Genomic DNA, 22,500 nt, shown 5'->3' with positions numbered 1-22,500 from the left:
CGGCAGAGGAGGTTACCAGCCGAAGGATGCAGTAGCAATAACAGGTATAGTTCCGCGGCGGCCGAGAAGACTCACTGCATAGGAATCGGGATGCGAGGCGAGGGATGCGGCGGGAAGGCCCCGACGGCTAAACGGAAGAGGCTGCAGGGCCGCCTCGGAATGGTCCAAGCATCGGATGCGATTGGGACGACTACCAGTGCCAACCCCTTATCCCGCGATGCGTCCGATACACAGATAGTTCCAAGGCGGCCGAGGAGCCTCACCGCATATCAATCGGGGTGCGAGGCGAGGGATGGGGCGGGAAGGCCCCAACGGCTAGACGGAAGAGGCTTCAGGGCCACCTCGGAATGGTCCAAGCATCGGACGCGCTTGGGGCGACTGCCAGTGCCAACCCCTTATCCCGCGATGCGTCCGATACACAGATGGTTCCAAGGCGGCCGAGGAGCCTCACCGCATAGCAATCGGGGGTGCGAGGCGAGGGATGGGGCGGGAAGGCCCCAACGGCTAGACGGAAGAGGCTTCAGGGCCGCCTAGGAATGGTCCAAGCATCGGACACGCTTGGGGCGACTACCAGTGACAGCCCCCTATCCCGCGATGCGTCCGATACGAAGATGGTTCCAAGGCGGCCGAGGAGCCTCACCGCATAGCAATCGGGGTGCGAGGTGGGGGATGCGGCGAGATGGCCCCAACGGCTAGACGGAAGAGGCCACAGGGCCGCGTCGGAATAGTCCAAGCATCGGACGCGCTTGGGGCGACTACCAGTGACAACCCCTTATCCCGCGATGCGTCCGATACGAAGATAGTTCCAAGGCGGCCGAGGAGCCTCACCGCATAGCAATCGGGGTGCGAGGTGGGGGATGCGGCGAGATGGCCCCAACGGCTAGACGGAAGAGGCTGCAGGGCCGCCTCGGAATAGTCCAAGCATCGGACGCGCTTGGGGCCACTACCAGTGACAACCCCTTATCCCGCGATGCGTCCGATACGAAGATAGTTCCAAGGCGGCCGAAGAGCCTCACCGCATAGCAATCGGGGTGCGAGGTGGGGGATGCGGCGAGATGGCCCCAACGGCTAGACGGAAGAGGCCACAGGGCCGCCTCGGAATAGTCCAAGCATCGGACGCGCTTGGGGCGACTACCAGTGACAACCCCTTATCCCGCGATGCGTCCGATACGAAGATAGTTCCCAGGCGGCCGAGGAGCCTCACCGCATAGCAATCGGGGTGCGAGGCGAGGGATGCGGCGAGATGGCCCCAAAGGCTAGACGGAAGAGGCTGCAGGGCTGCCTCGGAATAGTCCAAGCATCGGACGCGCTTGGGGCGACTACCACTGCCAACCCCTTATCCCGCGATGCGTCCGATACACAGATAGTTCCGAGGCGGCCGAGGAGGTGGGGGATGCAGCGAGATGGCCCCAACGGCTAGACGGAAGAGGCTGCAGGGCCGCCTCGGAATAGTCCAAGCATCGGACGCGCTTGGGGCGACTACCAGTGACAACCCCTTATCCCGCGATGCGTCCGATACACAGATAGTTCCGAGGCGGCCAAGGAGCCTCACCGCATAGCAATCGTGGTGCGAGGTGGGGGATGCGGCGAGATGGCCCCAACGGCTAGACGGAAGAGGCTGCAGGGCCGCCTCGGAATGGTCCAAGCATCGGATGCGCTTGGGGCGACTACCACTGCCAACCCCTTATCCCGCGATGCGTCCGATACACAGATAGTTCCAAGGCGGCCGAGGAGCCTCACAGCATAGCAATCAGGGTGCGAGGCGAGGGATGCGGCGAGAAAGCCCCAACGGCTAGAGGGAAGAGGCTTCAGGTCCGCCTCGGAATGGTCCAAGCATCGGACGCGCTTGGGGCGACTACCAGTGACAACCCCTTATCCCGCGACGCGTCCGATACACAGATAGTTCCAAGGCGGCCGAGGAGCCTCACCGCATAGCAATCGGGGTGCGAGGCGAGGGATGCGGCGAGAAGGACCCAACGGCTACACGGAAGAGGCTTCGGGGCCGCCTCGGAATGGTCCAAGCATCGGACGCGCTTGGGGCGACTACCAGTGACAACCCCTTATCCCGCGACGCGTCCGATACACAGATAGTTCCAAGGCGGCCGAGGAGCCTCACCGCATAGCAATCGGGGTGCGAGGCGAGGGATGCGGCGAGAAGGACCCAACGGCTACACGGAAGAGGCTTCGGGGCCGCCTCGGAATGGTCCAAGCATCGGACGCGCTTGGGGCGACTACCAGTGACAACCCCTTATCCCGCGACGCGTCCGATACACAGATAGTTCCAAGGCGGCCGAGGAGCCTCACCGCATAGCAATCGGGGTGCGAGGCGAGGGATGCGGCGAGAAGGACCCAACGGCTAGACGGAAGAGGCTTCGGGTCCGCCTCGGAATGGTCCAAGCATCGGACGCGCTTGGGGCGACTACCAGTGACAACCCCTTATCCCGCGACGCGTCCGATACACAGATAGTTCCAAGGCGGCCGAGGAGCCTCACCGCATAGCAATCGGGGTGCGAGGCGAGGGATGCGGCGAGAAGGACCCAACGGCTAGACGGAAGAGGCTTCGGGTCCGCCTCGGAATGGTCCAAGCATCGGACGCGCTTGGGGCGACTACCAGTGACAACCCCTTATCCCGCGACGCGTCCGATACACAGATAGTTCCAAGGCGGCCGAGGAGCCTCACCGCATAGCAATCGGGGTGCGAGGCGAGGGATGCGGCGAGAAGGACCCAACGGCTAGACGGAAGAGGCTTCGGGTCCGCCTCGGAATGGTCCAAGCATCGGACGCGCTTGGGGCGACTACCAGTGACAACCCCTTATCCCGCGACGCGTCCGATACACAGATAGTTCCGAGGCGGCCGAGGAGCCTCACCGCATAGCAATCGGGGTGCGAGGCGAAGGATGCGGCGAGAAGGACCCAACGGCTAGACGGAAGAGGCTTCGGGTCCGCCTCGGAATGGTCCAAGCATCGGACGCGCTTGGGGCGACTACCAGTGACAACCCCTTATCCCGCGACGCGTCCGATACACAGATAGTTCCAAGGCGGCCGAGGAGCCTCACCGCATAGCAATCGGGGTGCGAGGCGAGGGATGCGGCGAGAAGGACCCAACGGCTAGACGGAAGAGGCTTCAGGGCCGCCTCGGAATGGTCCAAGCATCGAACGCGCTTGGGGCGACTACCAGTGACAACCCCTTATCCCGCGACGCGTCCGATACACAGATAGTTCCGAGGCGGCCGAGGAGCCTCACCGCATAGCAATCGGGGTGCGAGGCGAGGGATGCGGCGAGAAGGACCCAACGGCTAGACGGAAGAGGCTTCAGGGCCGCCTCGGAATGGTCCAAGCATCGGACGCGCTTGGGGCGACTACCAGTGACAACCCCTTATCCCGCGACGCGTCCGATACACAGATAGTTCCGAGGCGGCCGAGGAGCCTCACCGCATAGCAATCGGGGTGCGAGGCGAGGGATGCGGCGAGAAGGACCCAACGGCTAGACGGAAGAGGCTTCAGGGCCGCCTCGGAATGGTCCAAGCATCGGACGCGCTTGGGGCGACTACCAATGACAACCCCTTATCCCGCGACGCGTCCGATACACAGATAGTTCCGAGGCGGCCGAGGAGCCTCACCGCATAGCAATCGGGGTGCGAGGCGAGGGATGCGGCGAGAAGGACCCAACGGCTAGACGGAAGAGGCTTCAGGGCCGCCTCGGAATGGTCCAAGCATCGGACGCGCTTGGGGCGACTACCAGTGACAACCCCTTATCCCGCGACGCGTCCGATACACAGATAGTTCCGAGGCGGCCGAGGAGCCTCACCGCATAGCAATCGGGGTGCAAGGCGAGGGATGCGGCGAGAAGGACCCAACGGCTAGACGGAAGAGGCTTCAGGGCCGCCTCGGAATGGTCCAAGCATCGGACGCGCTTGGGGCGACTACCAGTGACAACCCCTTATCCCGCGACGCGTCCGATACACAGATAGTTCCGAGGCGGCCGAGGAGCCTCACCGCATAGCAATCGGGGTGCGAGGCGAGGGATGCGGCGAGAAGGACCCAACGGCTAGACGGAAGAGGCTTCAGGGCCGCCTCGGAATGGTCCAAGCATCGGACGCGCTTGGGGCGACTACCGTTGCCAACCCCTTATCCCGCGATGCGTCTGATACACAGATAGTTCCGAGGCGGCCGAGGAGCCTCACCGCATAGCAATCGGGTTGCGAGGCAGATTATTGGGAAGGGAACCCCCTGGGATGCGGCTCAAGCAGTGCCCAAAGGGACTGGAATGCGGAATCACATCGAGAGACCCAAATGCTATACGAGGGCTCAAATCGAATTATCGATTTGGCCACGACATGGACGCATCGGAACGACTACCTTTGCCGAACCACTCGCAATTGCATCCATACCGAAACCAATAGACATTTCCGTTAGAGCCCTCGCATAGCATTCGGGAATCTCGCATGCCCCTCTAAATCGACCAATGCTGGCGCTCAATGAAAATCCGAGCGCTACCACCGTTCGAGCGCCAGCATTGGTCGAGTTAGAGGGGCACGGGGGAGAATGCTCCAGTCAACACCTCCCCTATATAAGTTATTTGTCCGATTCTCGCACAACCGTAGTCTGCCTCGTCGAATCAAACAACGGTCCCAGATTCCGACTTCCGTTCCGTAGAGACCCAAAAGCTAGATGGAGGCTCGCAAGAAAGAGAGTCGGCGCATAGCAATCGGGTTTCTCGAACGTTTAGGGACCGAGCTCACTTGCGGATAGGGCAAAATCCGCCAAGCAACCCAAAAGCTAGACGGGGGCTCGAATCGAATCGCCTAGGCGGCCACAACAACGACGTGTTGGATCGACTACCAGTGCCAAACCATTCAGCAAGACTAGTCTGTGTCGAGGCCGGATAGAGATTCTCAGAGAGCGCCCGCATAGCATTTAGGAGACCTGCCGCGTCCCTCACACTCGACAAATGGTGGTGCACGTTTATAAATCCGAGCGATCCCAACCCTTTCAAGCACCAACATCGGTCGAGATAGAGGGGCACGGAGGGGGCTGCGTGAGACAACACAGTCCCCTATATAAGTTATTTGTCCGATTCTCACACATCCGAAGAATGGTCATCAAATCGGACAACAGCCCAAACTTCCGACTTCCGTCCCAGAAAGCCCAAGAGCTATCTAAAACGTTCATGGCCGGAACTCGATCGCGGCTATACCAGTCCGCCAAGCAACCCAAAAGCTAGACTGGAGCTCTAGTCGAATCACCTCTGTGGCCATTGCAAGGACGTGTTGGAGCGACTACCATTGCCGAACCATTCCGCAGGTCGAGTCCATACCAAGGCCGCATAGAGATTCACGATGAGCTCCTGCATAGCAATCAGGAGACTTGCCGTGTCCATCACAATCGATAAATCCTGGTGCAAGATTTTTGCATCCGAGCGCTCCAACCAGTCGAGCACCAGCATCAATCGACATAAACGGGCACGGGGGGAGGATGCTCGAGAACACTACCTCCCCTATATAAGTTATTTGTCCGATTCTCAAGCAGCCGAAGTCTGGTCATCGAATCGGGTCAAAGACCACAACTTCCGACTTTACCCACAATGCAAGTCATCGAATCGAACATCGGCCCCCGAGTCGGACTCCATGCGTATGTCAGGTCATCGGACCCAAATTCCGCCTTCCTGCGCATGGCGGGCCATCAATATCAACTCGGTCATCGGACCCAAACTCCGCCTTTTTGCGTATGGCACGCCTTCAAATCGGTCATCGGACCCAAATTCCGCCTTCCTGTGCATGGCGGGCCATCAACATCAACTCGGTCATCGGACCCAAATTCCGCCTTTCTGCGCATGGCACGCCATCAACTCGGTCATCGGACCCAAATTCCGCCTTCCTGCGCATGGCAGGTCATCGGACACAAATTCAGACCTCGCCAATATGCCTACGTATCGAATCGGTCATCGGACCCAACTTCCGACTTCATCCATACTGTAGGGTCTTTGAGGTTGGCGCGGTGCGCTCAACCCAGGGAGTCGACCCATCGAAGCATACACCTCCCCTATATAAGCTATTTGTCCGATTCCCACACCTGTGTAGTTTGCACCTCTGACCAGGACATCGACCCCAACTTCCGAACTCGACTGCAACGACGGCACCAGCGCCTTGGTGCGCACCTTGCGACGCACAGTCCCAACATTCGCCTTCCTGCACATGGCAGGTCATCGGACCCAAATTCCGACCTCGCGAGTATGCCTACATATCGAATCGGTCATCGGACCCAACTTCCGACTTCATCCATACCGTAGGGTCTTTGAGGTTGGCGCGGTGCGCTCAACCCGGGGAGTCGACCCAACGAAGCATACACCTCCCCTATATAAGCTATTTGTCCGATTCCCACACCTGTGTAGTTTGCACCTCCGATCAAGACATCGACCCCAACTTCCGAACTCGCCTCCAACGACCGAACCAGCGCCTTGGTGCGCACCTTGCAACGCACAGTGCCAACATTCGCCTTCCTGCACGTGGCAGGTCATCGGACCCAAATTCCGACCTCGCGAGTATGCCTACATATCGAATCGGTCATCGGACCCAACTTCCGACTTCATCCATACCGTAGGGTCTTTGAGGTTGGCGCGGTGCGCTCAACCCGGGGAGTCGACCCAACGAAGCATACACCTCCCCTATATAAGCTATTTGTCCGATTCCCACACCTGTGTAGCTTGCACCTCCGATCAGGACATCGACCCCAACTTCCGAACTCGACTAAAAAGACCGCACCAGCGCCTTGGTGTGCACCTTGCAACGCACAGTGTCAACATTCGCCTTCCTGCACATGGCAGGTCATCGGACCCAAATTCCGACCTCATGAGCATACCTACTAATCGAATCGGTCATCGGACCCAACTTCCGACTTCATCCATACCGTAGGGTCTTTGAGGTTGGCGCGGTGCGCTCAACCTGGGGAGTCGACCCATCGAAGCATACACCTCCCCTATATAAGCTATTTGTCCGATTCCGACACCTGTGTAGTTTGCACCTCCGCTCAGGACATCGACCCCAACTTCCGAACTCGCCTGCAACGACCGAACCAGCGCCTTGGTGCGCACCAAAAGTGCGCACTTTTGGAGGGCACTTTTGTGCGCTCCAAAGGTGCGCACTTTTGGAGGGCACTTTTCTGCGCTCCAAAGGTGCGCACTTTTGGAGGGCACTTTTTGGAGGGCACTTTTCTGCGCTCCAAAGGTGCGCACTTTTGGAGGGCACTTTTTGGAGGGCACTTTTCTGCGCTCCAAAGGTGCGCACTTTTGGAGGGCACTTTTTGGAGGGCACTTTTCTGCGCTCCAAAGGTGCGCACTTTTGGAGGGCACTTTTTGGAGGGCACTTTTCTGCGCTCCAAAGGTGCGCACTTTTGGAGGGCACTTTTTGGAGGGCACTTTTCTGCGCTCCAAAGGTGCGCACTTTTGGAGGGCACTTTTTGGAGGGCACTTTTCTGCGCTCCAAAGGTGCGCACTTTTGGAGGGCACTTTTTGGAGGGCACTTTTCTGCGCTCCAAAGGTGCGCACTTTTGGAGGGCACTTTTTGGAGGGCACTTTTCTGCGCTCCAAAGGTGCGCACTTTTGGAGGGCACTTTTTGGAGGGCACTTTTCTGCGCTCCAAAGGTGCGCACTTTTGGAGGGCACTTTTGTGCACTCCAAAGGTGCGCACTTTTGGAGGGCACTTTTCCTGTGCTCCAAAGGTGCACACCTAGGTGAGCACCTTCGACCACACCTTGTAGCACACCAAACTCTGACTTTCGACTTCATCCGCAATGCAGGGTCTTTGAGGTTGGCGCAATGCGCACAACCAGGGGAGTCGACCCATCAAACCCAACACCTCCCCTATATAAGCTATTTGTCTGATTCTCATACATGCGTAGCCTGCAGGAGCAATTAGGACATCGACCCCAACTTTCGGCTTCTAAACGAAAACAAGGTCTTTGAGGTTGGTGTAATGCGAACAACTAGGGGAGTCAACCCATCAAACCCAACACCTCCCCTATATAAGCTATTTGTCTGATTCTCATACATGTGTAGTCTACAGGAGCAATTAGGACATCGACCCCAACTTTTGACTTCTTAACGAAAACAAGGTCTTTGAGGTTGACGTAATGCGCACAACCAGGGGAGTCGACCCATCAAACCCAACACCTCCCCTATATAAGCTATTTGTCCGATTCTCATACATGTGTAGCCTGCAGGAGCCATTAGGACATTGACCCCAACTTTTGACTTCTTAACGAAAACAAGGTCTTTGAGGTTGGCGTAATGCGCACAACCAAGGGAGTTGACCCATCAAACCCAACACCTCCCCTATATAAGCTATTTGTCTGATTCTCATACATGTGTAGCCTGCAACAACGATTAGGACATCCACCCCAACTTCTGAATTCGTCTGCGTTGACCGCACCAAAGGTGCACGCCTTGGTGCTCACCAAAATCCGACTTCCGACTTCTTCTGCTATGCGGGGTCTTTGAGGTTGGCGCAGTGCGCACAACCAGGGGAGTCAACCCACCGAATGCAACACCTCCCCTATATAAGCTATTTGTCTGATTCTCATACATGCGTAGACTGCAGCAATGATTAGGACATCCACCCCAACTTTTGACTTCTTAAACAAGACAGGGTCTTTGAAGTTGGTGCAGTGCACACAACCAGGGGAGTCGACCCATCAAACGCAACACCTCCCCTATATAAAGCTATTTGTCCGATTCTCATACGTGTAGTCTGCAGCAGCGATTAGGACATCGACCCCAACTTCCGAATTCGTTTGCATTGACCGCACCAAAGGTGCACGCCTTGGTGTGCACCCTGGAGTGCACTTTGGTGCTCACCTCGGTGCACACTTTGGTGTGCACCTCGGTGTGCACCAAAGGTGCGCACCTTGGAGCGCACCAAAGGTGTACACTTTGGAGCGCACCACATAGGGTCTTTGAGAGGTTGGCGCAGTGCGCACACCAAGGTGGGTGTTGAGGTGCGTGCCGAGGTGGGTGGGTGCTAGGGTGCGCTCCATGGTGGGTGCCAGGGTGGGTGCGTGCTAGGGTGGATTCCAAAGAGGGTCATAGGGTGGGTGCCAAGGTGGGTTGGTGATATAGTGGGTTCAAAGGTGGGTACTAGGGTGGGTTCCAAGGTGGGTCACAAGTTGGGTGCCAGGATGCGTGGGTGTTAGGTTGGGTGCCAAGGTGGGCTCCTGCGTGGGTGGGTGCTAGGGTGGGTTTCAAGGTGGACGCGAGGGCGGGTGCCAAGGTGGGTAACAAGTTGGGTGTTAGGATGGGTGAGTGCTAGAGTGGGTGCCAAGGTGGGTGGGTGCTAAGGTGGATGCCAAGGTGGTTCACAGGGTGGGTGGGTTCTAGGGTGAGTTCCAAGGTGGGTCACAGGTTCAGTGCTAGGGTGGGTGTCAAGGCGGGTGTCGAGGTGCCTGGGTGCTAGGGTGTGGATGCCAATGTGGGTCATAGGGTGGGTACTAGGGTGGGCTGCAATGTGGGTGCCAAGGTGGGTAACATGCTCGGTGGGTTCTAAATTGGGTGCCAGGGTGGGTGTGCACCCACCTTGCCCGAGGTGGGTGCCAAGGTGCCAGTGTGGGTGGGTGCTAAGGTGGATGCCAAGGTGGGTGAGAAGGTGGGTGATAGGTTGAGTGGTAGGATGGGTGGGTGCCAAGATGGGTCACAGGGTGGGTGCAAGGGTGGGTAGGTGCTAGGGTTGGTGTCAGGGTGGGTGGGTGCTAGGTTGGGTTCCAAGGTGGGTGCGAGGGTGAGTGTCAAGGTGGGTCACAGGTTAGGTGCTAGGATGGGTGAGTGCTAGGGTGCAAAGGTGCCAGGGTGGGTGCTAGGATGGGTCGATGCTAGGGTGAGTGGCAAGGTGGGTCCACAAGTGTCAAGGTGGGTGCCGAGGTGGGTGCCAAGTCGGCGACTGCTATGGTGGATGCCAAGGTGGGTCACGGGGTGGGTGCCAAGTTGCTAGGTTGGGTTCCAAGGTGGGTGCCAACGTGGGTGCTAGGGTGCGTGGGTTAAAGGGTGTGTCACAACGTGGGTGCCAGGATGGGTGCGCACCCACACTGGCCAAGACGGGTGCGGGTGCAAGGTTGGGTTCCAAGCCCGGTCACAGGCTGGGTGCTAGGATGGGTGGGTGCCAAGGTGGGCACCAGGGTGGGTGCACCCACCCTGGCCAAGGTGGGTCACGGGGTGGGTCCTAGGGTGGGTAACGGGGTGGGTACTAAGGTGCGTGCCAAGGTGGGTCATAGGGTGGGTGCCAAGGTGGGCACCAGGGTGGGTGTGCACCAACCCTAGCCAGGGTAGGTCACGGGGTGGTTGTCGGGGTGGGCGTCAAGGAGCCAAGGTGGGTGGCAAGTAGCCAAGTTGCGTGCCAAGGTGGGTGTCGGGGTGGGTGCCAAGGATCCAAGGTGGGTGCCAAGGAACCAAGGTGGGTGTCTGGGTGGGTGCCGAGGTGGGAGCCAGGGTGGGTCCCAAGGTGAGTGCAAAGGTGGGTGCCAGGGTCAAGGTGAGTGCCAATGTGGGTTCCAAGGTGCCAGGGTCAGGGTGAGTGCCAATGTGGGTTCAAAGGTGCTAAGTTGGGTGCGAGGTTGGGTGCGAGGGTGGGTGGGTGCCAAGGTGTGCTAGGTGGAAGCCCGGGTGGGTCGGCATCCCATGGGTGTCGAGTTGGGTGCCTGATGGGTGCTTCTTGTCAAGTTTTAGTCGTCGGGACTCATTTCGAGCCTTAGAGGTCGTTTCTTGTCCGGTTGCCCTGTCTTCGACCTGGGAACCCAATTTTGGTCCTCGGGTCCCATTTTTTTTTGTCTCGCATCCCACTTTTGGCCTGTGGCCTTTTCGGGGTCGATTCTCGTTTTGGGCATCAGAGCATGTTTCTTCTCCTAAAACCCAATATTTGTTTATTAAGTCTCAGAACACATTTTTGTTCTCGTGGACCCATCATGGGTCTTGGAACGCATTTGTGGTCCTTGGGTCCCATTTTGCATCCCGAAACTTGTGTTTTGGTGCTTGATCCCTATTTTGGGTGCCCACCTTGCACCAAGTGCGCACCCGGGGCAAACCGAGCGCCTTGGTGCACCGGGGCAAGATCGAGCGTGCACCCGAGGCGCCCCGAACATGCACCAAGGTGCACTCGGCCCACATGTGAGCGCAGGTCGTTGCGCCCGAGGTGGTGTGTGGGCACCGCGTTGCAGACGGGACACTGCACGCACACGACGCCCCCTCCAGGTGCACGCACGTAGGCCGGGCCGGGTGCACACCCGACGCCCTAGCAAGGTGCGCGCACCCGGGCAGGGCTCACACTTGGCGAACGGGGCGCACTTCGCGAGGGAGGGTGTGCACCTCGACGGGGGTGGGTGGCCGGGGTGGATTCGCACGTGGGTCGCGGTTTGCTAAGTACACACTGCGACAAGCTCATAACGGGTGCGATCATACCAACATTAGTGCACCGGATCCCATCAGAACTCCGCAGTTAAGCGCGCTTGGGCCGGAGTAGTACTGGGATGGGTGACCTCCCGGGAAGTCCCGGTGTTGCACCCTTTTTTAGTTTTTCGCCGGGCGTCGCAATGCTATTTGAATAAACCTTTTGCCCGTTTGCGTTCTCGTCGGGGCCGGGCCGGGCCGGGGTGCGCTGCCCGCACTACCGCGCGCGCGGGGGGCGACACCGAGCGCGCACCCGAGGCGCCCCGAGCACACAGGCCACGGTGCAACCCGGGCGTTGTGCGCGCACCCCGGTGCGCCCGAGGTGCTGCGCGCGCACCCAGGTGAAATCGGTGTGCACCTCGGCCAGTGCGCGCTCGGTCGAGTCGCGCACGTTGGCCAAGGTGCACGGTGATGTTTCTTACTCTAAGGTTCCGCACCAGACGCCCGGGACAGGTGAGCGAAGCTGGGCGGGGCCGGGTGCGCGGCCGGGGCAGGTGCACGCAGCTGGAGAGAGCTTTGGAGCACACTTCGGAGCGCACCAATGATGCGCTCCATTCAAAAGTTTCCTGAAAAGGCAAAAAAAGTTGAGATTATAGAATTTCCCACTTGAGAGATTGTAAAAAAAAAAAATTTAAAATGAAGGAAACGCGGGTGCCAAGGTGTGCGCAGCCCAGCCAAGGTGTGCGCACCAAGGCGCCCACCCTGGCGAAGGTGCACGCAAGGTGCGCACCCGAGGCAAACCGGACAATTAACCCAACTTTCGACTTCGCGCGCACCTTGGAGCGCACTTCGGAGCGCTCCTTGGTGCGCACCAATCTTGGGCACCTCGGAGTGCACCATGGCGCCCACCAAGGTGCGCACCCGGGGCAAACCGAGCTCCGACTTCGTGCGCACCTTCGAGCGCACGAAAGGTGCGCACCATGGCGCCCACCAAGGTGCGCAGCCCAGCCAAGGCGTGCGCATCAAGGTGCGCACCCTGGCGAAGGTGCGCACCCGGGGCAAACCGAGCTCCGACTTCGTGCGCACCTTGGAGCGCACAAAAGGTGCGCAACCCAGCCAAGGTGTGCGCACCCCGGTCAAACCGAGCTCCGAATCGTGCGCACCAGAGGTGCACGCCATCGTGCGCACCTTGGAGCACACTTCGGAGCCCTCCTTGGTGCGCGCCGATGTTGCGCACCTCGGAGCGCACCCGGGGAAAGCAATGCAATTAACCCGACTTTCGACTTCGTGGGCACCTCGGAGCGCTCTCGGGTTCGCACCTCGGAGCACACCGAGGTGCGCACCTTTGATGCGCTGCCTTCACCAATTTCCAGAAAAGGCAAGAAAACATTGAGAAGGTGTGCGCACCGAGGTGCCCACCCTGGCGAAGGTGCACGCGAGGTGCGCACCCGGGGCAAACCGGGCTCCGACTTCGTGCACGCCGCACCTTGGAGCACACTTCGGAGCGCTCCTTGGTGCGCACCAGGGCGCGCAACCCAGCCGAGGTGCCCACCCCGGCGAAGGTGCACGCGAGGTGCGCACCCGGGGCAAACCGGGCTCCGACTTCGTGCACGCCATGGTGCCCACCGCGGCGAAGGTGCACGCGAGGTGCGCACCCGGGGCAAACCGGGCTCCGACTTCGTGCACGCCGCACCTTGGAGCACACTTCGGAGCGCTCCTTGGTGCGCACCATGGTGCCCACCAGGGCGCGCAACCCCGCCGAAGGTGCACGCGAGGTGCGCACCCGGGGCAAACCGGGCTCCGACTTCGTGCACGCCGCACCTTGGAGCACACTTCGGAGCGCTCCTTGGTGCGCACCATGGTGCCCACCAGGGCGCGCAACCCCGCCGAAGGTGCACGCGAGGTGCGCACCCGGGGCAAACCGGGCTCCGACTTCGTGCACGCCATGGTGCGCACCGCGGCGAAGGTGCGCACCCGGGGCAAACCGGGCTCCGACTTCGTGCACGCCGCACCTTGGAGCACACTTCGGAGCGCTCCTTGGTGCGCACCAGGGCGCGCAACCCAGCCGAGGTGCCCACCCCGGCGAAGGTGCACGCGAGGTGCGTACCCGGGGCAAACCGGGCTCCGACTTCGTGCACGCCGCACCTTGGAGCACACTTCGGAGCGCTCCTTGGTGCGCACCATGGTGCCCACCAGGCCGCGCAACCCAGCCAAGGTGTGCGCACCAAGGTGCACGCGAGGTGCGCACCCGGGGCAAACCGGGGTCCGACTTCGTGCACGCCGCACCTTGGAGCACACATCGGGGCGCTCCCGGGTTCGCACCGGCGTTGCGCACCGTGGTGGGCACCTCGGAGCACACCAAGGTGGGCAGCGAGGTGCGCACCTTTGATGCGATGCCTTCACTAATTTCCATAAAAGGCAAAAAAAAAACGAGATTTTAAAATTTCCGTTTTGAAAGATAGTGAGAAAAAGGGAATGCTGGTGCCATCTTGAGCCCGCCCTGGTGCGCAGCCCAGCCAAGGTGTGCGCACCAAGGTGCCCACCCTGGCGAAGGTGCGCGCCCGGGCAATTAACCCAACTTCCAACTTCGCGCGCGCCAGGGTGGGAGCGCACCCAACAACCGGGCCTGGGAAGAGCCAATGCGAGAAACCCCACCAAACGCTCTGACAAAAAAAGAGGGGGCGCTCCAGTAACCCCGCTTCGGAGCGCACCCTGGGCAAACCCAGCCAAGGTGCCCACCCCGGCCAAGGTGCAGGCGAGGTGCGCACCCGGGGCAAACCGGGCTCCGACAACGTGCACGCCGCACCTTGGAGCACACTTCGTAGCGCTCCCGGGTGCGCACCTCAGAGCACACCAAGGTGGGCAGCGAGGTGCGCACCTTTGATGCGCTGCCTTCACTAATTTCCAGAAAAGGCAAAAAAAAAAGGAGATTTTAAAATTTCCGTTTTGAAAGATAGTGAAAAAAACGGAACGCGCGTGCCATCTTGAGCCCGCCCTGGTGCGCAGCCCAGGTAAGGTGCCCACCCTGGCAAAGGTGCGCACCCGGGCAATTAACCCTACTTCCGACTTCGTGCGCGCCAGGGTGGCAACCGGGCCTCGGAAGAGCCAATGCGAGAAACCCCACCAAACGCTCCGACAAAAAAAGAGGCGGCGCTCCAATAACCCCGCTTCGGAGCGCAGCCGGGGCAAACCCAGCCAAGGTGCCCACCCCGACGAAGGTGCACGCGAGGTGCGCACCCGGGGCAAACCGGGCTCCGACAACGTGCACGCAGCACCTTGGAGCACACTTCGAAGCACTCCCGGGTGCCCACCGGCGTTGCGCACCGTGGTGGGCAGCGAGGTGCGCACCTTTGATGCGCTGCCTTCACTAATTTCCAGAAAAAGGCAAACAAAAATGAGATTTTAAAATTTCCGTTTTGAAAGATAGTGAAAAAAAAGGAACGCGGGTGCCATCTTGAGCCCGCCCTGGTGCGCAGCCCAGGCAAGGCATGCGCACCAAGGTGCCCACCCGAGGTGCACACGCGGGGCAAACCGGGCTCCGACTTCGTGCAGGCCGCACCTTGGAGCACACTTCGGAGCGCTCCTTGGTGCGCACCATGGTGCCCACCAGGGCGCGCAACCCAGCCAAGGTCTGCACACCAAGGTGCCCACCCCGGCGAAGGTGCACGCGAGGTGCGCACCCGGGGCAAACCGGGCTCCGACTTCGTGCACGCCATGGTGCCCACCGCGGCGAAGGTGCACGCGAGGTGCGCACCCGGGGCAAACCGGGCTCCGACTTCGTGCACGCCGCACCTTGGAGCACACTTCGGAGCGCTCCTTGGTGCGCACCATGGTGCCCACCAGGGCGCGCAACCCAGCCAAGGTGTGCGCACCAAGGTGCACGCGAGGTGCGCACCCGGGGCAAACCGGGGTCCGACTTCGTGCACGCCGCACCTTGGAGCACACATCGGAGCGCTCCCAGGTTCGCACCAGCGTTGCGCACCTTTGATGCGCTGCCTTCACTAATTTCCAGAAAAGGCAAAAAAAAACGATATTTTAAAATTTCCGTTCTGAAAGATAGTGAAAAAAACGGAACGCGGGTGCCATCTTGAGCCCTTCCTGGTGCGCAGCCCAGGCAAGTTGTGCGCACCAAGGTGCCCACCCTGGCGGAGGTGCGCGCCCGGGGCAAACCGGGCTCCGACTTCGTGCACTGCATGGTGCCCACCAAGGCGCGCAACCCAGCCAAGGTGCCCACCGCAGCGAAGGTGCACGCGAGGTGCACACCCGGGGCAAACCGGGCTCCGACTTCGTGCACGCCGCACCTTGGAGCACACTTCAGAGCGCTCCTTGGTGCGCACCAGGGCGCGCAACCCAGCCGAGGTGCCCACCCCGGCGAAGGTGCACGCGAGGTGCGCACCCGGGGCAAACCGGGCTCCGACTTCGTGCACGCCATGGTGCCCACCGCGGCGAAGGTGCGCACCCGGGGCAAACCGGGCTCCGACTTCGTGCACGCCGCACCTTGGAGCACACTTCGGAGCGCTCCTTGGTGCGCACCATGGTGCCCACCAGGCCGCGCAACCCAGCCAAGGTGTGCGCACCAAGGTGCACGCGAGGTGCGCACCCGGGGCAAACCGGGGTCCGACTTCGTGCACGCCGCACCTTGGAGCACACATCGGGGCGCTCCCGGGTTCGCACCGGCGTTGCGCACCGTGGTGGGCACCTCGGAGCACACCAAGGTGGGCAGCGAGGTGCGCACCTTTGATGCGATGCCTTCACTAATTTCCATAAAAGGCAAAAAAAAAACGAGATTTTAAAATTTCCGTTTTGAAAGATAGTGAGAAAAAGGGAATGCTGGTGCCATCTTGAGCCCGCCCTGGTGCGCAGCCCAGCCAAGGTTTGCGCACCAAGGTGCCCACCCTGGCGAAGGTGCGCGCCCGGGCAATTAACCCAACTTCCAACTTCGCGCGCGCCAGGGTGGGAGCGCACCCAACAACCGGGCCTGGGAAGAGCCAATGCGAGAAACCCCACCAAACTCTCTGACAAAAAAAGAGGGGGCGCTCCAGTAACCCCGCTTCGGAGCGCACCCTGGGCAAACCCAGCCAAGGTGCCCACCCCGGCCAAGGTGCAGGCGAGGTGCGCACCCGGGGCAAACCGGGCTCCGACAACGTGCACGCCGCACCTTGGAGCACACTTCGTAGCGCTCCCGGGTGCGCACCTCAGAGCACACCAAGGTGGGCAGCGAGGTGCGCACCTTTGATGCGCTGCCTTCACTAATTTCCAGAAAAGGCAAAAAAAAAAGGAGATTTTAAAATTTCCGTTTTGAAAGATAGTGAAAAAAACGGAACGCGCGTGCCATCTTGAGCCCGCCCTGGTGCGCAGCCCAGGTAAGGTGCCACCCTGGCAAAGGTGCGCACCCGGGCAATTAACCCTACTTCCGACTTCGTGCGCGCCAGGGTGGCAACCGGGCCTCGGAAGAGCCAATGCGAGAAACCCCACCAAACGCTCCGACAAAAAAAGAGGCGGCGCTCCAATAACCCCGCTTCGGAGCGCAGCCGGGGCAAACCAAGCCAAGGTGCCCACCCCGACGAAGGTGCACGCGAGGTGCGCACCCGGGGCAAACCGGGCTCCGACAACGTGCACGCAGCACCTTGGAGCACACTTCGAAGCACTCCCGGGTGCCCACCGGCGTTGCGCACCGTGGTGGGCAGCGAGGTGCGCACCTTTGATGCGCTGCCTTCACTAATTTCCAGAAAAAGGCAAAAAAAAATGAGATTTTAAAATTTCCGTTTTGAAAGATAGTGAAAAAAAAGGAACGCGGGTGCCATCTTGAGCCCGCCCTGGTGCGCAGCCCAGGCAAGGCATGCGCACCAAGGTGCCCACCCGAGGTGCACACCCGGGGCAAACCGGGCTCCGACTTCGTGCAGGCCGCACCTTGGAGCACACTTCGGAGCGCTCCTTGGTGCGCACCATGGTGCCCACCAGGGCGCACCCGGGGCAAACCGGGCTCCGACTTCGTGCACGCCGCACCTTGGAGCACACATCGGAGCGCTCCCAGGTTCGCACCAGCGTTGCGCACCTTTGATGCGCTGCCTTCACTAATTTCCAGAAAAGGCAAAAAAAAACGATATTTTAAAATTTCCGTTCTGAAAGATAGTGAAAAAAACGGAACGCGGGTGCCATCTTGAGCCCTTCCTGGTGCGCAGCCCAGGCAAGTTGTGCGCACCAAGGTGCCCACCCTGGCGGAGGTGCGCGCCCGGGGCAAACCGGGCTCCGACTTCGTGCACTGCATGGTGCCCACCAAGGCGCGCAACCCAGCCAAGGTGCCCACCGCAGCGAAGGTGCACGCGAGGTGCGCACCCGAGGTGCACACCCGGGGCAAACCGGGCTCCGACTTCGTGCACGCCGCACCTTGGAGCACACTTCAGAGCGCTCCTTGGTACGCACCAGGGCGCGCAACCCAGCCAAGGTGCTCACCCCGGCGAAGGTGCACGCGAGGTGCGCACCCGGGGCAAACCGGGCTCGAACTTCGTGCACGCCGCACCTTGGAGCACACATCGGAGCGCTCCCGGGTTCGCACCAGCATTGCGCACCTTTGATGCGCTGCCTTCACTAATTTCCAGAAAAGGCAAAAAAAAGAAAAAAATGAGATTTTAAAATTTCCGTTTTGAAAGATAGTGAAAAAAACGGAACGCGGGTGCCATCTTGAGCCCGCCCTGGTGTGCAGCCCAGGCAAGTTGTGCGCACCAAGGCACCCACCCTGGCCAAGGTGGGTCACGGGGTGGGTCCTAGGGTGGGTAACGGGGTGGGTACTAAGGTGCGTGCCAAGGTGGGTCATAGGGTGGGTGCCAAGGTGGGCACCAGGGTGGGTGTGCACCAACCCTAGCCAGGGTAGGTCACGGGGTGGTTGTCGGGGTGGGCGTCAAGGAGCCAAGGTGGGTGGCAAGTAGCCAAGTTGCGTGCCAAGGTGGGTGTCGGGGTGGGTGCCAAGGATCCAAGGTGGGTGCCAAGGAACCAAGGTGGGTGTCTGGGTGGGTGCCGAGGTGGGAGCCAGGGTGGGTCCCAAGGTGAGTGCAAAGGTGGGTGCCAGGGTCAAGGTGAGTGCCAATGTGGGTTCCAAGGTGCCAGGGTCAGGGTGAGTGCCAATGTGGGTTCAAAGGTGCTAAGTTGGGTGCGAGGTTGGGTGCGAGGGTGGGTGGGTGCCAAGGTGTGCTAGGTGGAAGCCCGGGTGGGTCGGCATCCCATGGGTGTCGAGTTGGGTGCCTGATGGGTGCTTCTTGTCAAGTTTTAGTCGTCGGGACTCATTTCGAGCCTTAGAGGTCGTTTCTTGTCCGGTTGCCCTGTCTTCGACCTGGGAACCCAATTTTGGTCCTCGGGTCCCATTTTTTTTTGTCTCGCATCCCACTTTTGGCCTGTGGCCTTTTCGGGGTCGATTCTCGTTTTGGGCATCAGAGCATGTTTCTTCTCCTAAAACCCAATATTTGTTTATTAAGTCTCGGAACACATTTTTGTTCTCGTGGACCCATCATGGGTCTTGGAACGCATTTGTGGTCCTTGGGTCCCATTTTGCATCCCGAAACTTGTGTTTTGGTGCTTGATCCCTATTTTGGGTGCCCACCTTGCACCAAGTGCGCACCCGGGGCAAACCGAGCGCCTTGGTGCACCGGGGCAAGATCGAGCGTGCACCCGAGGCGCCCCGAACATGCACCAAGGTGCACTCGGCCCACATGTGAGCGCAGGTCGTTGCGCCCGAGGTGGTGTGTGGGCACCGCGTTGCAGACGGGACACTGCACGCACACGACGCCCCCTCCAGGTGCACGCACGTAGGCCGGGCCGGGTGCACACCCGACGCCCTAGCAAGGTGCGCGCACCCGGGCAGGGCTCACACTTGGCGAACGGGGCGCACTTCGCGAGGGAGGGTGTGCACCTCGACGGGGGTGGGTGGCCGGGGTGGATTCGCACGTGGGTCGCGGTTTGCTAAGTACACACTGCGACAAGCTCATAACGGGTGCAATCATACCAGCGTTAGTGCACCGGATCCCATCAGAACTCCGCAGTTAAGCGCGCTTGGGCCGGAGTAGTACTGGGATGGGTGACCTCCCGGGAAGTCCCGGTGTTGCACCCTTTTTTAGTTTTTCGCCGGGCGTCGCAATGCTATTTGAATAAACCTTTTGCCCGTTTGCGTTCTCGTCGGGGCCGGGCCGGGCCGGGGTGCGCTGCCCGCACTACCGCGCGCGCGGGGGCGACACCGAGCGCGCACCCGAGGCGCCCCGAGCACACAGGCCACGGTGCAACCCGGGCGTTGTGCGCGCACCCCGGTGCGCCCGAGGTGCTGCGCGCGCACCCAGGTGAAATCGGTGTGCACCTCGGCCAGTGCGCGCTCGGTCGAGTCGCGCACGTTGGCCAAGGTGCACGGTGATGTTTCTTACTCTAAGGTTCCGCACCAGACGCCCGGGACAGGTGAGCGAAGCTGGGCGGGGCCGGGTGCGCGGCCGGGGCAGGTGCACGCAGCTGGAGAGAGCTTTGGAGCACACTTCGGAGCGCACCAATGATGCGCTCCATTCAAAAGTTTCCTGAAAAGGCAAAAAAAGTTGAGATTATAGAATTTCCCACTTGAGAGATTGTAAAAAAAAAAAATTTAAAATGAAGGAAACGCGGGTGCCAAGGTGTGCGCAGCCCAGCCAAGGTGTGCGCACCAAGGCGCCCACCCTGGCGAAGGTGCACGCAAGGTGCGCACCCGAGGCAAACCGGACAATTAACCCAACTTTCGACTTCGCGCGCACCTTGGAGCGCACTTCGGAGCGCTCCTTGGTGCGCACCAATCTTGGGCACCTCGGAGTGCACCATGGCGCCCACCAAGGTGCGCACCCGGGGCAAACCGAGCTCCGACTTCGTGCGCACCTTGGAGCGCACGAAAGGTGCGCACCATGGCGCCCACCAAGGTGCGCAGCCCAGCCAAGGCGTGCGCATCAAGGTGCGCACCCTGGCGAAGGTGCGCACCCGGGGCAAACCGAGCTCCGACTTCGTGCGCACCTTGGAGCGCACAAAAGGTGCGCAACCCAGCCAAGGTGTGCGCACCCCGGTCAAACCGAGCTCCGAATCGTGCGCACCAGAGGTGCACGCCATCGTGCGCACCTTGGAGCACACTTCGGAGCCCTCCTTGGTGCGCGCCGATGTTGCGCACCTCGGAGCGCACCCGGGGAAAACAATGCAATTAACCCGACTTTCGACTTCGTGGGCACCTCGGAGCGCTCTCGGGTTCGCACCTCGGAGCACACCGAGGTGCGCACCTTTGATGCGCTGCCTTCACCAATTTCCAGAAAAGGCAAGAAAACATTGAGAAGGTGTGCGCACCGAGGTGCCCACCCTGGCGAAGGTGCACGCGAGGTGCGCACCCGGGGCAAACCGGGCTCCGACTTCGTGCACGCCGCACCTTGGAGCACACTTCGGAGCGCTCCTTGGTGCGCACCAGGGCGCGCAACCCAGCCGAGGTGCCCACCCCGGCGAAGGTGCACGCGAGGTGCGCACCCGGGGCAAACCGGGCTCCGACTTCGTGCACGCCATGGTGCCCACCGCGGCGAAGGTGCACGTGAGGTGCGCACCCGGGGCAAACCGGGCTCCGACTTCGTGCACGCCGCACCTTGGAGCACACTTCGGAGCGCTCCTTGGTGCGCACCATGGTGCCCACCAGGGCGCGCAACCCCGCCGAAGGTGCACGCGAGGTGCGCACCCGGGGCAAACCGGGCTCCGACTTCGTGCACGCCGCACCTTGGAGCACACTTCGGAGCGCTCCTTGGTGCGCACCATGGTGCCCACCAGGGCGCGCAACCCCGCCGAAGGTGCACGCGAGGTGCGCACCCGGGGCAAACCGGGCTCCGACTTCGTGCACGCCATGGTGCGCACCGCGGCGAAGGTGCGCACCCGGGGCAAACCGGGCTCCGACTTCGTGCACGCCGCACCTTGGAGCACACTTCGGAGCGCTCCTTGGTGCGCACCAGGGCGCGCAACCCAGCCGAGGTGCCCACCCCGGCGAAGGTGCACGCGAGGTGCGTACCCGGGGCAAACCGGGCTCCGACTTCGTGCACGCCGCACCTTGGAGCACACTTCGGAGCGCTCCTTGGTGCGCACCATGGTGCCCACCAGGCCGCGCAACCCAGCCAAGGTGTGCGCACCAAGGTGCACGCGAGGTGCGCACCCGGGGCAAACCGGGGTCCGACTTCGTGCACGCCGCACCTTGGAGCACACATCGGGGCGCTCCCGGGTTCGCACCGGCGTTGCGCACCGTGGTGGGCACCTCGGAGCACACCAAGGTGGGCAGCGAGGTGCGCACCTTTGATGCGATGCCTTCACTAATTTCCATAAAAGGCAAAAAAAAAACGAGATTTTAAAATTTCCGTTTTGAAAGATAGTGAGAAAAAGGGAATGCTGGTGCCATCTTGAGCCCGCCCTGGTGCGCAGCCCAGCCAAGGTGTGCGCACCAAGGTGCCCACCCTGGCGAAGGTGCGCGCCCGGGCAATTAACCCAACTTCCAACTTCGCGCGCGCCAGGGTGGGAGCGCACCCAACAACCGGGCCTGGGAAGAGCCAATGCGAGAAACCCCACCAAACGCTCTGACAAAAAAAGAGGGGGCGCTCCAGTAACCCCGCTTCGGAGCGCACCCTGGGCAAACCCAGCCAAGGTGCCCACCCCGGCCAAGGTGCAGGCGAGGTGCGCACCCGGGGCAAACCGGGCTCCGACAACGTGCACGCCGCACCTTGGAGCACACTTCGTAGCGCTCCCGGGTGCGCACCTCAGAGCACACCAAGGTGGGCAGCGAGGTGCGCACCTTTGATGCGCTGCCTTCACTAATTTCCAGAAAAGGCAAAAAAAAAAGGAGATTTTAAAATTTCCGTTTTGAAAGATAGTGAAAAAAACGGAACGCGCGTGCCATCTTGAGCCCGCCCTGGTGCGCAGCCCAGGTAAGGTGCCCACCCTGGCAAAGGTGCGCACCCGGGCAATTAACCCTACTTCCGACTTCGTGCGCGCCAGGGTGGCAACCGGGCCTCGGAAGAGCCAATGCGAGAAACCCCACCAAACGCTCCGACAAAAAAAGAGGCGGCGCTCCAATAACCCCGCTTCGGAGCGCAGCCGGGGCAAACCCAGCCAAGGTGCCCACCCCG

The 22,500-nt window shown here is 61.0% G+C and overlaps 2 non-coding genes across 2 annotated transcripts; both read left to right on the top strand.

Annotated features, from left to right (window-relative positions):
• Positions 1 to 11,423: 11,423 nt before the first annotated feature.
• LOC131869788 (5S ribosomal RNA) lies at positions 11,424 to 11,542 on the top strand. Its single transcript, XR_009368160.1, has one exon. It is a non-coding gene; the product is annotated as a 5S ribosomal RNA (ribosomal RNA).
• A 7,805-nt stretch (positions 11,543 to 19,347) lies between these two features.
• LOC131869786 (5S ribosomal RNA) lies at positions 19,348 to 19,466 on the top strand. Its single transcript, XR_009368158.1, has one exon. It is a non-coding gene; the product is annotated as a 5S ribosomal RNA (ribosomal RNA).
• Positions 19,467 to 22,500: the final 3,034 nt, after the last annotated feature.

Source organism: Cryptomeria japonica, unplaced genomic scaffold, assembly GCF_030272615.1.
Source record: "Cryptomeria japonica unplaced genomic scaffold, Sugi_1.0 HiC_scaffold_266, whole genome shotgun sequence".
Taxonomy (NCBI): domain Eukaryota; kingdom Viridiplantae; phylum Streptophyta; class Pinopsida; order Cupressales; family Cupressaceae; genus Cryptomeria; species Cryptomeria japonica.
The sequence above is the reverse complement of the archived record's forward strand: the minus strand, read 5'-3'. Positions and strand labels throughout refer to the sequence as shown.